The following is a 16751-nucleotide window of genomic DNA, read 5'->3' on the forward strand; positions in this document are numbered from 1 at the left end:
CTTGACAGTTGTGCCCTAACACGCATCGGAGAATTCAGCAGAAACCGCCTCTTCTGTGAGAACTGGAACCACTTTCCCCGCAGGGACACACTCACTTTTAAAGAATTAGAACTCGAGAAAGGGCACCAATGACTAACGGCAGGCTGCATGACTAATGGCACAGTGACTCAGGCCTCCCGTGACCTTACGGTACCCACGGATCAACGCTAAGGAGAGGCTCCTCGGGGACACCACGTAAGAGGAAGACACAGGCGATTCGGCCGAAGAGGACATTCAGGAAAGAGTCCCTGCGAAGACACCCCTGATAGCAGCTTCCTGACGGACTCTGTCCTTACTCACAAAGAAAGCAGAAGGCAGGGACCCCTGCGGAGCAGAGAGTCCGGTTCTTTTAATTTTCTACTTAACGCAGAGAAAAAGAAGTGGCATTTGATATTATCCACAACGCAGCTCAAAGTAGAAGAAGGTCCTTGCAAGAATGTTCCAGCCCCCAAGGTGCCTCAGGGCCTCCCTGGTGGCTCAGCTGGTGAAGAATCTGCCTGCAGCGCAGGAGACCTGGGCTCGATCCCTGGGTCAGGAAGATCCCCTGGAGAAGGAAATGGCAACCCACTCCAGTATTCTTGCCTGAGAAATCCCATGGACCCAAGAGCCTGGAGGGCTACAGTCCACAGACTCACAAGAGTCGGACACGACTCAGTAACTAAACCACCAGATGCCTTAAAAGAAAAAAAAAGGGGGGGGAGACTGTAAGGATATAGTTACATATTAACAGAATTTTAGATTTCATTATCCTTGAAGTTATGAAATGTTCCAGCTACATATAGGCTAATACATTATATGCTAATATTTGCCTATGTCTTCACTGTGTTTCTCAGACTGACGGGATACTTATGAAGCTGAACTTGGTTGTAAATCTTTTTGGGGGGGATGAAAAAGCCATGTGAAACATCCTTACGTAAGCAGCTAAGTGAGGACTGAGATTGAAGGCTAAGTTCAGAGACCTCAGATCTCTAAAAAGAGAGCAGGAAACACTTTTTTTGAAAGGAGTTTTGGTGCGGATCACTTTTAAAGTCTTTATCAAATGTGTTACAGCATCATTCCTGTTTTATGTTCTGTCTTTCGGGCCACGAGGCACGCGGGATCTCAGCTCCCGGAGCAGGGGTCGAACATGCACCCCCTGCCTTGGGATGTGCAGTCTCAACCACTGACCACAGCAAGTCCCTGGGTGTCTTTGATAAGCCTGGTAGGCTGTAATCAAAAGAAAGGAAGTCAAGTGTTCCCAAATGTCAACCAGCAGCTGTTCCTGAGACAGCACTGAAGTCTACAGACTGAGGGCCTGCCTGCAGCCACGGCCCACGACAGGCGTTCCCTCGCGCATCTCTCTGGTGGGGGTCCAAGGTGGGGCCACTTGGCACCGAGAGGGGGTCTCCAGAGCTAAGCGCCAGCACCCTGTCCACGAAGACAGGGGGACCCCTGAGGCCACAGCTTACGCCCTCCTGAAATACCCTTCCTACCGCGGCCGTCTCCACAAATACTTCTCATTCTTCAAGACTCAATTCACACCTTCTCTGCGGCTGTAACGGGCAGAAGCACAGGAAGTCCAAAGGCAAGGATTCTCCACTCCCCTCGTGGCCATGTCCCCAGCATTTCCAGCTGGTGGTGGTTTATTGCTGAGTCGTGTCTCTTTGCGACCCCACGGACTGTCCATGGGATTTCCCGGGCAAGAATACCGGGGCGGGTTGCCATTTCCTTCTCCAGGGGATCTTCCCAACCCAGGGATCGAACCCAGGTCTCCGGCACTGTAGGCAGATTCTTTACCAGCTGAGGCACCAGGGAAGCCTCTAAATATGGAATACTTCACGAACTTACGGTGCCTTCCAAACAGCACGTAACTAACAGACATTTCTGAATGCACAGACGGATGGTGGCATGCTTCCTTATCATCCGCGCCTCCCTTGGCTCTGATCCCATCGCATTGCTTATTTTTACGTTCATCCGGCCTGGAACCAGGAGCCTGCTGAGTGCAGAGATCGCGCCTTATTTATTGCTCCAGCGTCAGATCCAAGCTCTCACATAGTAGGTGGTCCAGCAAACACTGGAAGAATATCGGGATGACTGCATGTCTACACAACACACAGCTGATGGTTAAGAGCAGGCACGACCTTCGAAGGATCAACACACATGTCTACACAACACGCAGCTGGTGGTTAAGAGCAGGCACGACCTTCGAAGGATCAACACACAGAACCTCTTAGGCTGGGAGCCTGCTCCCACTTTCACACGCGAGGCTTTTGTGAAAACCGTTTTCTCCTAACAAGTTCCTTACGTGGCCGTATCAGCTACTGGCGTCGTGTAGGGATGCATATCATGGAGCCCAATCAAACTGCAGTTTCTGTCATTTTTTTAAAAAATGAGCATAGCTGATGGAAATGAAGACCTAACTTTCCAAAAATCTGATTGAAGCTAAGACTAAAATACCCCCAGTTTCACCAAAAACAATTAGAAGAGAGTCTTTTCTATCATTTATTTATTCTTCCTTTTTTCCTTTTTTTAATAATGAGAATTTGTACAATCTACTCTCTTAGATCTTGCTCTCATTAAAAAATTTAAGATCTTATTCTTGTATTTCTTTCTTCTTAAAAGATAATCTTTAAAAATAAAAAAAGAAAACTTTAAAAGTAGACTTTACTCTTTTAGAGCAGTCAGGTTCACAAGCAATACCGAAGAGAAAGTAGAGGCTTCCCACCCCCCCTCCCCGGCCCTGCCTGGCCTCCATCACCATCGAACATCCCTCCCTGGATGGCTAGTCACTCTTTCTTTAAAAGTCTCATTGCGGGATCTCCCTGGCGGTCCAGTGGCTAAGACTCCATGCTCCCAATGCAGGAGGCCCAAGTTCGATATCAGGGAACTAGATCCCACAAGCTGCATCCCAGACCCGATACAGCCAAGTAAACTAGATAATATTCTTTAAAAGTCTCATTAGCAACCACATCACGGCTCGCTGAGCCCGCCTCCCCACTAACTGAAGACCAGCCCTCCGCTGTCTTCTTTGCTGAAGAATCCGTGTTCATTTGTCTGCAGCAGGCCTCAGCTGCTGTGTGTGTGCGTGTGTGTGGCCCGTTCCCTGACCAGGGAGGGGCCTGGGCCCCCTGCTCTGGGAGCGCGATCACCAGGGAGGTCCCTCCAGTGCTTTCTTTTGCGGATGTGCGAAGGCAGAGACCTGCTTGTTTCCGTTCATCCTTGCATTCCTAGTACCAGACACAGACCAGGCACTCGGGAAGCATCTGCCAAACAAAGGGACGGATGACAGGGGCACAGAGCCTGACCGCGGACGATCGGCACGCCGCCTGTGCCGACACGCGGCCTCCCAGGCGTTGGACAATGCTTCACACGCATGAACTCACTGCGTCTTCCCAAGAGCCACGATGGCGGGCAGTACTCAACCCGAAAAGCGGGCTGTGATTCAGACAGGTTGAGCGACTTGCCTTTAATAAGAGCCGCAGTTTGAACACAGGCCGGGTGACGCCGAAGCCTGGACGCGGAGCTGCAGCACTCCCCGCCGCTCCACCCCAAGCTGGCTTTCGAGGCTGCCCGCGTCTTGCTTGCTGCTGTCCCGGCTCCTTGAGCTGCCTGCCCACCAAGCTGCACGCTTTCTCCGGCTCCACACGCAGCAGTCAGTCCTGTGGTTATCACATCTCCTCAGCTCATCTCCCCTGGTTTGCACTCTTGCCTTCTGCTCTGAGCAAGACTCGGGGTTGATTTTCAGAAGATTTATCTTGTTCACTCTGATGACTTGCCCAGGGTCTGGCCTTTGGTTATCAGCTTCCTATTTTCTTTGGCCTGTTGACCTCCAAGTGGGGAGAGCTTACTCATTTCTCTGGTGCCCTGAGCACAGCAAGCACTCAGGCTAGAGTCTCAAGGCACTCCACGGAGCAGTCATTCATTCCCTCTTTATCCCAGCTGTTCGGAGCAACTCTCAGAATTTGTGCCAGGCAGATGTGCAAGGCCTGGGTAATGCTTTCATTGTAATTCTACCAAGAAGCCACAGAAAATGTGAGACAAGGCTTCAGCTGTGTTATTATATTGTCTGTTGCCTGGGAAATGGCTGGCAATACATTCCAAGTAGAGTTAATTTTTCATTCAGTGTATGCTTGAATGCCTGCTAGGTACAAGGTCCTGGAACAAATATCTCATTACAAGATGGCAGATTAACTGGACTCAATCCAACAAGCGTTTTATGCCCTTTTCCAGGCTTTGTTCTTTTTACGTTTGGGCTGTAGGATTAGTACCAGCACGTAGAGCTCCAAGTTTTGTGCTTCAGTGGCCAAGACTAGAACATAAATATTTTTGTTTTTCTTGTTTTTGAGCTGCAAGGCAAGGTTTGTGGGATCTTCGTTCCCTGACCAGGGATTGAACCTGTGCCCCATGCAGTAGAAGCGCAGAATCCTAACTGCTGGACCTCCAGGCACGTCCTCAGATTGGTTTTAAATGTAAACAATCTTTGCAAACCATTGCTAAGAGTCCACCTCTCTACAGCCTTCTCCTTTAAACAACTGGTCATGTTGCATGCCTCTATAATTCAGGGTCCAGCAGGGACCATTCCCTCAGGAAGAGGGAACCTGGTGCAGAGATTTGGTTACATGGGTGAGAGAAGGGCTGAGAAGCCAAATAGAGATGAGGAGGCAACCCACACCCCAGCAGCAGCAGGAAGCAACTATGACCACCAGGCATGCAGGGACAAGAAGGAAGGGTGTGCCTGGTGCGCCCGGAGCCCAGTGCCTGGGCCTTCTGGAAGGGTCTGGAAAGAGAGGGAGACAGGGGTCCAGTGGACGCAGGAGCCACACAGGGCCTTGGCCACAGCCGGGGTGGCTGAGGAGGCCGGGTGGGGTGAGGGAGGAACAGCCTGACTTCTCTCCTCATCAGACCCTCAGCCCTCGCCCAGGGCTCCCACTGGTTGAACCCGGCCAGGAGCAGAGCTCAAGGCAGCCTGGGAACAGAAAGACGCGCAGCCACAGGAGGGAGGAGGGGCGAGGGGACAGAGGACCTCGAGCCCCAAGCTCATCAGCGACCCGACTGCACCTCGCTGCTTGCAGCCGGAGGGCAGGGAGGGGCAGGAGCCACACAGCAGGAAGCCTGGGGCTCTGTCCACTCGGCCGGGCCCCTGGGGTTACGGCCTCCTGGGTCCTAACAGGAAATGCCGGCCTATCACTTTCAGCTCCAAGGTTTGCATTGCTCTTCTTCAAACGCCATCATATCATGTCCAGCATTGACGGCTGGAAAAAGGATGAATGATTCAAACTTAGCAGAAAAACGAGCCAACTGCTGCACTTTTTAAAAATGGGTATTATAGGTTCTGCATGAATATTCAGCTAGCTGGTGATATTTAAACAGATATTCTGGTCTTCATCCTCACAGAACCGAAAAGCAACGTGATGCTCTCCACTCTGGGGAAGGAAGGAGGTTGTGTCAGGGTGCTGGGACAAGGCCCAGGTCTCACAGAGTTTAAAACAAAACATGTTACGGCCAACAGCCCTCACCAATAAGCAGGACAAGTCACTATTGAGATGGACACATCGTATGTCTGTGGTCCGCATCATGTTTTTCCAAGCTAGCAAAAAGTTCAGAAAAGTCAGATTACTCTGCTACACACACACACACACACCCCTCCCCTGGTGGCTCCGCTGGTAAAGAATCCACCTGCAATGCAGGAGACCCGGGTTTGGTCCCTGGGTGGGGAAGATCCCCTGGAGAAGGAAATGACAGCCGCTCTAGGGTTCTTGCCTGGACAGCCCTCATGGAGGAGCCTGGAGGGCTACAGTCCACAGGGCCACAAAGGATTGGACACAGCTCAGCCACTAACACACATGGACAGAGTAATTTCACGTCAAAGTTGGATTTAGAACCAAGAAAATGGAGACGGTTAATGAGGACATCTCCTCTATGTATGTATTCGCCTAGCTACATAAATGCCTTCTGTTACACTTACTTATTACAATGTATTTATTGCTTTTAAAGCTGTGCCAAAAAATTCTCTGAAAATGGTTTATCATAGCTAATATAAACAGCTTTAGTTTTTATCACATAAACTAAAACTTGTTATTATTTCATTTCACTTGCTTATGCTCAGGGCCAGAAATTTAGAAAATGCCAAAGTATCTTCCTACATTTAAAAGAAAGGGGGTGGGCGGAAGGAAACCGAGTGAATGCCGTCAAGATGTACAAACTTACAGCTATAGATAAGTAAGTACTAGGGAAGGAGGCACAACACGACAGACATTAATGCTATCAAGGGAGTGAGTCCTAAGAGTATTTTCACAAGAAAAAAACCATTTTTTCCTGATTCTTTAATTTTGTATCTATACAACAGGATGGATGTCACCAAGCTTATCACGGCCCTGTTTCCTGATGTAGCTGAGCCAAACCATTGTGCTAAACTTACACAGTGCTGTGTGCTAGTTAAATCTCAATAAAACTGGGAGAAAAAAAGGAAAACAATGATTAAAAAAATAAAGGAAAGATAAAATAGCCCGTGGGAATCTGCTGTATGACTCAAGGAACGCAAGCTGGGCTCTGGGACAACCTAGAGCAGTGGGTGGGGCGGGAGGCGGGCGGAGACTCAGGAAGGGGCGTATATGCACTTACAGCTGATCCGTGTGGATGCTTGGCAGAAACCCACACAGAATTGTAATTATCCCTCAATTAAAAATAAAGAAGAGAAAATAAAGTCCCTCTCCTCTCTCTAGATTATCTGTGTACACACGTAGGCAATACAGGCAGAAGGTCTTTTGACCTTTGACCACAGATATCTAAATTAGACACTCACATTTGGGCTCTGAAATACCCAGTGCAATTTTTATTATATATGCAATAGGAAATGCATATTAGATATATCCAATATAACCAAAATTTCTACTTAAAAATTTTACCCTGCTGTTCTGGCTAAAATTACATGATGATGACTTGAGAGAATGCTGACACTGTCAACTTGGCAGTGACTGGCTATTAATAGCATGTCTTTGGACAGATGGACCAGAACGGCGCGGGCTTCTGCTTTGCTCGTGAGTCTTGGGTTGAGCGAGGAACGGCAGCTAAAAAGCTAAGCACGTGGTAATTAGCACCATAAATCACTTATGAGTCACGACGTAGCTGCTGGGTGTCAGGCATTACGAGGCATAAACGGAAAGCAGACGCCGAATCTGGTTAGTGGGGAGCACGCAGTCTCATCGGTGAAATAACAGAAGCAAAGCCGATCAGAGACGATTCAAGAAAATGTATTCAGCTTGGGCACTACGAGACATATTCACACGGTAACGAGGCAGGGATCAGCCGTTGCTTCGCGTGTCCAATATTCGTTCAGGCTCCCTGGGAAGGTGTGTAGAGGAAAAGCATAGTCCCATTCAAGGAAACCAGAGTCCGGCGGGAAGACAGACGAGAACGCCGACAATCACAGTACAGAGTGAGACAAATCACAGCACAGAGTGAGACAGCTGGGAGGCAGGCGTGCGTCTGGGGGCCGGGGACACCGAGGAGAGGCCTTGGGGGGGTACCGCAGGTGTGGCCAACACGCTGGGCAGCCAGCCCGCCCTGGGGAGGAGGAGCGGTCCGGCAGGGCTGGCCGTCGAGATGAGTTTCGAAGTTTGAGCCTGAATAAACCAGAGGAAGGAAGAGAGTTCTGCAGAGCTGGAAGAACATGTGAAAACCCAAGAAAGGTGTGAGGACGGGGCAGCGCAGGAGTCAGCACGAGGCCAGAAAGGAGCAGGCACGGACGAGACCGCGGCGGGCAGGGGCGGCGGCTGGGCTCCCCCAGGAGAACTGCACATCCGACTCCCCGCAGAGGACTTCCCCGCTCCTGGGATCTGGGCTCGGCCTGTGAGTTGCTTTGCCCAGTGGAGTATCAGTGGCCGTGATGTGAACAAAGGCTTGAAATACAATAGGCGGGTGGGCCAGCCTATTGACGTCTGTCGCTGCCGTAAGGAGAACATACTCTGGAGTCACTGGCCCTCCAGCCAGGACCCCAGCACAGAGGAGCTGCCCTGTCTCCCACGGGCATGTGGTGGGAGATAATACCTATTGTGTGTTACTGAGATTTTTGTGTTTCATTTTGCAGCAAAAGCTGACTGATACTGAGAGCCCTGAGCAGCTCCTTTCGGCTAGAACAAAGGGGACCGACTTGAAGAGCAGCTGGTGGGGAAATATGACATAGGACTACACAAAAATATCCTACTGAGAGGGCGTTAACATTGGGCAGTATTCCAGCATTGCCCAAGACAAGGACTGAAATCCAGTGTAAGACTCTGCTACAACTTATTACACAGACCTTCCAATTAAGGATTTCAAAACAAATTTAAGCTACAGAAACAACCGTATCAGCTTCCACAGCAAAAAGAAGATAAAATACCAGCTACAGGTTTTCTGTTATTGTAACAGTCATATCACAATAGTACAAAGCTAGGGACACAGTTTAATGATGACTGTGACTTGTCAGTGACTTCTAAAGTACCTCTTTGTGTTTGACTGGAAATCGATTTTATCCTAACTACAGTTAATTCCAGAAACAGATACCCAAAAAAGTGTTAGTCTACAAAAAGAATTTTCCAATAGGTGCTACTCTTTCAAGGTGTTTAAATCTACATCTCGCATCTCACTTTAAAAAGCCACATCTGGAATTTGAATGATTTAAAAGAGGCAGGAGAGAAAGACACCCATTTAAACGGTGGAAACAGGCAGACAGGGCGTGAGCCAGCCTTCACAAGTCCTGGAAGTCCGACTGTGTGGAAATCACTCCTACAGATGAGCGCATCACCCTGGTTACGCTGCAAGGGCAGAAAACCCGAGTTTAATCCAGAGGAGTGTGACTGGAGGCATCCCCCATTCTGTACTGTTTCTCCCTTCAGAAGGTACAGCTTCGTCCCCTTCTATTGAGCGGGGGCATGTCTCAGTGACTCTGTGCTAACAAGAGGATGTGTGGAAAGCGACGTTGGGACTTCCGAGTCCTGCTCTCTCTGGGAGCACTCGCTCTGAGGAAAGCAGCTGAGCCAACACCCAAGCGTCCCTGTGGAGACACATCCTTCTCACACAGATGTGTGCAGAGAGGCCAGGGCGCGCCTGAGACTGCCGCCGTCCTGGGTGGGGTGAGCCAGCCACGTCGGCAGCAGGCCAGCCTGCCCCCGTGGAGCCTTCAGATGACCGTGCCCTGACTGACATCTCACCTGCAGCCCCACGAGAGACCCAGCCTTCCCAGGTGGCGCTAGGGGTACAGAACCCACCTGCCAATGCAGGAGACACAGGAGATGGGGTTCGATCCTTGGGTCGGGAAGATCCTGTGGAGGAGGGCACGGCAGCCCACTCCAGTGTTCTCACCTGGAGAATCCCATGGGCAGAGGAGCCCGGTGGGCTACAGTCCGTGGGGTCGCAAAGTCAGACATGACTGAGCGATTAAGCACGCACCAGAGACCCTGAGCCAGAAGCACCCGGCTAAACCAGTCCTCAAGCCCGACCGTGAACTCCATGACTACACGTGCTTCCTTGTCTGAAGCTGCTAAGTCGTAATTGCTCACATTGTTCATAGCTTGTTTGTTCACAGTCACAGATCAGCACCTAGAGCTTCTCTCTGCAGCCATGATAATGCAAGGGGTTACTTTGTAACAGGGGGGAAAACCTACAAAATAAAACATGGTACAAAGATAAAAAGAAGAAGCATTCATTGCCAACACCTTAAGGTCACTAAACGTTAGGAAAACACAATCCATCAAACTTTCAGAGAAAGGTCTTGTTCCAAAGGACATTCAAATTGGACTTTACCAGATAATTGATGGGTGAGAAAAGAGAAAGCTCTACGTCTCTGGAATTCATCTCTCAGGAAATGAGAGGCAGAGGATGGAGAACGCCAGAGAGGGAGAAGGCAAACACGCGTTTCAGCAGATCTTTACCAGCAATGAAAAGATGATGTCTCACGCAACTGAGTGTCAACCATGATGCAGTGTCACAGGGAAGACTCGTAAATATTTAGGCATCAGCCAGTAAATTGTTATGAGAGCTCTCCCAGCCCTCTATCTTTCATCAAGTTGGTCCGTCCCATAAAGAAAAATTTTCCAGGAATAAACCAGGATACAAGGGACATTAAGAAGTTTCACAGATGCTTACCATTGCGGCATTCCTGGCTCACAACTACTGTGCTTCATTTCTGAATCTGTGACCAAAGGTTTCTGCCAAAGACATCTTCTGTGCCAACAGCTCTTTTCAACAACAGGAATACTGAACGCAAGAGCCCTGCTTCTCCCTCCCAGCTGCAAACCCCTCGGGGACTCGTTCTTCCTCTAGACCTCTCAGCACCGTGAATGCTCAGGAAGCTGGCACAGCGCGAGGGACCCGGCGTCAGCTTCGGCACGGGTGCGTCACCTCTCGCCCTGAAAGCCACTTCTGTGTCTTTGGAAGGCGGTGCCCCCGACTCGCGGCAGCCATGGACGGCTGGTACCTTCTCTGCCGGTGTCTGCTGGCGGAGCTCAGCTGTGTTTCATCTTCTTCTCCCAGCTCCCTCCTCTCATTTTCTGAAACAAAGTCCATCTTTTTCCAAGTCAACCACAGAATCTGACTGATGAAAACTGACCTTTAAATCTTGTCTTTCTTTACATTCAGTCATTAGAGATTTGATCTTCTGTGGCAGAGAAAGCTCCAAGAGAGTCATTTCTAGACTTCAGAAGTCACTCAGGGATTTTATCCTCAAAGAACAATAACAAATCAACCTAGGGAGCCAACAGCGGGTAGAAACCACTGTGCACGCTCAGCCCCTTCACTCGTGCCTGACTCGTTGTAACGCTGCAACAGCAGCCCGCCAGGCTCCTCTGTCCACGGGAGTCTCCAGGCAAGAGCCCTGGGGTGGGCTGCACGCCTCCCCCAGGGGATCTCCCCGACCCAGGGATCGAACCCACGTCTCCTGTGTTTCCTGCACTGACAGGCAGGTTTTTTACTGCTGAGCCACAAGAGAAGAAACCACCCCAGCATCAAGCTTTTACGGTGGAAATCACCCTCGCATTAGCCTTTAGACAAACGTGACATTTTCTCTTGATTAAGGGTAACGTTCCAATATTGATATTTTTAGTCCTCAATAATAATACTGGAATGACTAGAGCACTTTAACATCCAGAAGACAGAGCAGGAATAAAGTGCTAGCGAAATTTATAGGAACCAGTTAGTTCCAGCAGGGCAGGTCTTTGCAGTGGATACTGCCTGGTCATTTCCCATAAACTTTCTTTCAGGTGCTGGCAGGGGGAAAGACACTGACCCCAAGAAGTAGGGAAAAAGACATGGTGAAAAATCAAGAGATGTGTTAACCAAGACGTGCCTGAAAAAGTAGGAGAAGGTGGTTTACATTATTTGCGTAACGCCAGTGACGTGTCTGCGATCCCAGCAGAGCTTCACTGTGAACACAGCAGAGACAGACGCAGAGACGCAGTCACGGATAAACCTCAGCCGCATCGCCTGGAACTCGGAGCTGTTGCCTGGTAATAATCCTTAAACACAAGTACATTTCGACTCCTTCACTATGTTCCCAGAGTAGCTATGCTGGAAGTTTGCACGTGGGGATAAACCTCCTGACAATCATTCACTCCCCTTTCCTTCTTTGTGTTACCCACTGGGGCACTCTGGTTTATTTTTTTAATTATGTGTGAAGGTAGGTTATATTTATTATCTATAACTTTCAGAAATGCTACAGATTATTTGTTATAAATTAGGAGACATTATGTTTGCTAGGCTTAAGAATCAGGGCTTTACCAGTTTCAAATCCTTTCTCACCTCAGGACCTTTGCACGTGCTATTGCTATCTCTGCCTGGAATACCGGCTTCTGACTTTTTTTCTTATTGTTATGGCAAACCCTAAATTTTCAGATCTTGGCTAAAATATCACTGATTCAATAGACCAAGTCAGAGTCCCCTCTTCCATGCTATAAGTAAGTAAGTAAGTGAAGTCGCTCAGTCGTGTCTGACTCTTTGCGACCCCATGGACAGTAGCCTACCAGGCTTCCCCGTCCATGGGATTCTCCAGGCAAGAATACTGGAGTGGGTTGCCATTTCCTTCTAATAGAGCGGCCTATATTTTTTCATAACATATAACAGGTAAAATTGACCTATTCATGTATTTTTTGTTCAAGGTCTGTCTCCATGCAAGGCACTTGAAAAGAAAAAGCTGACATGCAGTAGGCGCTCAGAAGGTGCTGGCTGGATGAATGAGTAATCAGAAAGGCTAAACTGTAAGGTTAAGCACCCAAGATTCCACAGCTGTCTGTGGCAAAGTTCGGATCCTAACCTGTATGTGACTGACACCTCTAACTGTTGATCCATTGTTTCCATCACCTTATTCTGTTTCCAGCTAAAGAGGCATCACACAGAGTGAGGAGAAAGCAGTTCTATTCTAAGATATTGGAAGCAAAACAAGATCAAATTACTTTGTTCCCTGTCTCTCCTATTTGTCCCCAGGGTGAGATATTGCAGTAGAGGTCTACGTCCATCCATGCATCTCACATTGCCAGATCTGTGCCCGATTTCCCTGTAGGTTACTCCCCTACTGAGCCTGTGCTAAACTCTAGAAGAATGTATAACCATAAAAAAATGTCTTTATCATGTTCATATGCACCTGAAACAGTTCACCTGACCTCACTTCTAAGCTGGCCATCTGCCGGGTCATGGAGGCCCCAAGGCTACCCAGACATGGCAGAACAAGACGTGTAAGAAGCTTGCAAATCGCACAGCCACCAGCCACTAAGACACTCCGGTCAGCCAGCAGTTGACGTGCTGCGAACTGTGGATATTAGGAGCAATAATGAAACCGGGTTCACCAAACCCTGCACAGCTCGGGCCTCCTCTGGGAAACACCCACTACACAGTGAATTCACAGGCGACGGCGGGCAGGGGGCACAAGCTCAGACAGTTATTCCGCAACCACACACATGTGGACTTGAACTCTGGTCCCTGCTGTCCAGCGGGTGGCTTTTGTGACAACTGGCCATCTCACTCAGCCTCAGTTTCCTCACCCAAAACAGGGCTAGTACTGATCTCATAAAGTTTTTATGAGCATTAATAACGTACTAAGCAACTGACAGTTTATTAAGTACTTGCCAAGTAAATGATGGCACTGCTTCTTTCTTCTCTTTTTATGTACACATGTATCCATTCTCCCCCAAACTCCCCACCCGTCCAGGCTGCCACACGGGAATGAGCGTGGCATTGCTTCTTATCAAAGTTTATAGTTTGTTTTATCCAAAGGAGACTGTGTGTACGGGACACAGCACAATATTGGCAGATGCACCTGAGGCCTAACAAGCAAAAGCCGTAAATGATATTACCTCACACCCAGCCCCGCCAAGAGTCTTACGCAAACCTTGCATTCCATAAATACTTGTTGATTTATCGTACAAAGTAAACCAGCTAAGAATTCCAGCTGTTATGGATACACAATCTAAAAATGAAAAGCTTTAGCTGAAAGGTTCCTCTACTCTAATACATTTTGGAAAGCCATGGAAACTGAAGTAACTGCCTGAGACAGAAACCAGGAAATCCCCCCGTCCTTTTCAGGGAAAGACAGAAACTAAATTTTGTGGACTCTAGACCAATGAATTTAACTGTTGTCTGGGTTTCTAGATGGTTCAAGATCCTAGTGAGGATGGTGACCATCTGAATACACGGAATAAGGACGTGAACAGGACGGTCATCCGGGAACGACATCCGGAGATCGGAATTAGACACTGAGTTCTCAGGAGGATCTAGCTAGAATCATACGAGGCTGTGAGTGGAGAGTGAGGCAGTCAGAACAGTCAGGGCTCAACTGTCACAGTTCAGGGACCAACAGAGGAAACTCAGAGCTGATCCGAACACCTGCTGAATTCTGGAAGCCAGAATACAGAGCCATTTGCCTCGAGATGGAAAGGCAGCAACATTCTAGCCCACGGAGGAATCGCCTTTCTTTGACATAAGGTAACAATACAGTGTAAGCGAGGAGAGAAAGCAAGCGAGCAACGGGGCTGCCTCACGTTTGCTTCTGCGGCGCGAGTGGAGCCCTCCGGCTCTGGACACAGCAGCTAGCCGAGGCTCAGTCGGAGTGTTCTGGTGGCTCAGTGGTAAAGAAGCTGCCTGCCAACGCAAGAGACGCGGGCTCGATCCCTGGCTCAGGAAGATCCCCTGGAGAAGGGACTGGTAACCCACTCCAGTGTTCTTGCCTGGGAAACCCCATGGACAGAAGAGCCTGGCGGGCTGCAGTCCACGGGGTCATAAAGGGGGCACGGCTGAGAGACTAAACCACCACACCTGCGGTTTCAGCTTTGGGTGAGCAGTGTGAGCTGCAGGCTCCCTGTGAACCCTTAGCCTCCGAGGATCCTCTGTCTGTTAGAGCCTCTGCAAGAAGACAGCTAGAGACGGTTCTGCACAGCCTTAGGAACGTTAGTGGGTCGTCCGAAAACTTCCTTTGCTGTTCAAGTACCAGAAGAAATAAAAGACACACTTTTCTCTTTCACCAGGAACTTTATTGAATGTATTCACCACTTTGTTCCATCACCTTCTGCCATGTTTCAGGCAACTTCATAATTCCATCTTCCCAAAACTTTTTTTTCATCTTTTTGAGCAAAGAATTGCTCCAGGTGCCTTTTACAGTCTTCCAGGGAATTGTAATTTTTTCCATTAATAGAATTTGGTAAAGACTGAAATAAATGGAAATCCAAAAGTGCAATGTCTGGTGAATACAGTGGATGAATCAGAACTTCCCAGCCAAGCTCTGACAGTTTTCGCCTGGTCACCAAAGAGGCACGCAGTACTGAGTTATCCTGACGGACATTCTTGCCTAACTCCGGGGGCTTTTGTTGAGTGCTGCTTTCCGTGGGTCTAACTGGGACCAGTACTTGTTGGAATTAATCCTTTGGTTTTTCAGAAGGAGCTCATGGTAGATTCCTTTCCAATCCCACCATATACACAACACCATCTTTTTTGGATGAAAACCGGCCTTTGGTGTGGTTGGCGGTGGTTAGTTTCACTTGCCCCACAGTTTCTTCTGTCTCATATTATTGTATTCATTTTTTATTGCCGTCATGATTTGTTTTAAAAATGGAACATTCTGACTAGGTCTCGGTAGATAGTCTCAGACAGAGATAGGGCAAGAAGGCTTTCTTCTTACTTACGTGGAACCCAACCATCAAAGTGGTTAACATGACCAAGCTGATGCAAACGATTTTCAACGCCTGACTTGGATATTTTGAGTGTAGCGGCTATCTCTCAAGTGATATAATATTTTATCTGTGCTGTGCTGTGTCTGACTCTTTTCAACCTCGTGGACTGTAGCCCGCCGGGCTCCTCTGTCCATGGGATTCTCCAGGCAGGAACACTGGAGTGGGTTGCCGTGTCCTTCTTCAGGGGATCTTCCCGACCGGGGATTGAACCATGTCTGCTGTGTTCCTGCGCTGGCAGGTGGGTTTGTACCACTGAACCACCTGGGCAGCCCCAAGATAAAGCTGTTTGTTCTCAGTGAATCTCTTGATTTGATCATTGTCAATTCAACTGGTCGGCCCCCCGAAGCCGACCCAGAGACACATCTTCAGCCCGAAACTCCGTCAGCCCCTTTCAGCAGCTCAGTCAGTCACAGCACCTTCCCCATATGCTGCATAAATCTCATTTTGTGTTTCAGTTGCATTTTTACCTTTCTTGAAATAATAAAGCATAATATTCTAAATTTAACTTATATGCAGAGTACATCATGAGAAATGTTGGGCTGGAGGAAGCACAAGCTAGAATCAAGATTGCCAGGAGAAATATCAATAACCTCAGATATGCAGATGACACCACCCTTATGGCAGAAAGTGAAGAGGAACTAAAAAGCTTCTTGATGAAAGCGAAAGAGGAGAGTGAAAAAGTTGGCTTAAAGCTCAACATTCAGAAAACGAAGATCATGGAATCTGGTCCCATCATTTCATGGCAAATAGATAGGGAAACAGTGGAATCAGTGGCTGACTTTACTTTTTGGGGCTCCAAAATCACTGCAGATGGTGACTGCAGCCATGAAATTACAAGGCGCTTACTCCTTGGAAGGAAAGTTACGACCAACCTAGACAGCATATTGAAAAGCAGAGACATTACTTTGTCAACAAGGGTCCATCTAGTCAAGGCTATGGTTTTTCCAGTGGTCATGTATGGATGTGAGAGTTGGACTGTGAAGAAAGCTGAGCGCCGAAGAATTGATGCTTTTGAACTGTGGTGTTGGAGAAGACTCTTGAGAGTCCCTTGGACTGCAAGGAGATCCAACCAGTCTATCCTAAAGGAGACAGTCCTGGGTGTTCATTGGAAGGAATGATGCTGAAGCTGAAATTCCAATACTTTGTCCACATGATGCAAAGAACTGACTCATTGGAAAAGACCCTGATACTGAGGAAGATTGAGGGCAAGAAGAGAAGGGGACGACAGAGGACGAGATGGTTGGATAGCATCACCGACTCAACGGACATAGTCCGGGAGTTGGTGATGGACAGGGAGGCCACACTGGTGTGCTGCTGTCCATGGAGTCGCAAAGAGTCGGACACAACTGAGCGACTGAACTGAACTGAACTGAATATGCCAAAAATGTAACCTTTTTCTTCCATCTTCAATATTAAAATGGCTACACAAAAATGCGCCAATTTTGATAACTTTTTAAATGCACACTGATATGACAGCTGTCACAATACAATCTAATTGTTTCTGATGAAGTTAAAGACAAGCACTACTCGGGGCTTCCCTGGTGG

The 16751-nt window shown here is 48.5% G+C and overlaps 1 protein-coding gene and 1 long non-coding RNA gene across 4 annotated transcripts in view; one reads left to right on the forward strand and one right to left on the reverse strand.

Moving 5' to 3' along the window:
* LOC106502858 overlaps positions 1-12021 on the forward strand; it is a 28746-nt gene extending 16725 nt beyond the window's left edge. Inside the window, exon 2 of the long non-coding RNA XR_001919111.1 lies at positions 11253-12021. This is a non-coding gene — a long non-coding RNA (uncharacterized LOC106502858). The remainder of the gene's footprint in view (positions 1-11252) is intronic.
* The window catches only part of COL14A1 (collagen type XIV alpha 1 chain), a 227420-nt gene that overhangs the window by 6427 nt on the left and 204242 nt on the right, over positions 1-16751 (reverse strand). The window lies entirely within an intron of this gene.

Source organism: Capra hircus, chromosome 14 (genome assembly GCF_001704415.2).
Source record: "Capra hircus breed San Clemente chromosome 14, ASM170441v1, whole genome shotgun sequence".
In the NCBI taxonomy this organism is placed as follows: domain Eukaryota; kingdom Metazoa; phylum Chordata; class Mammalia; order Artiodactyla; family Bovidae; genus Capra; species Capra hircus.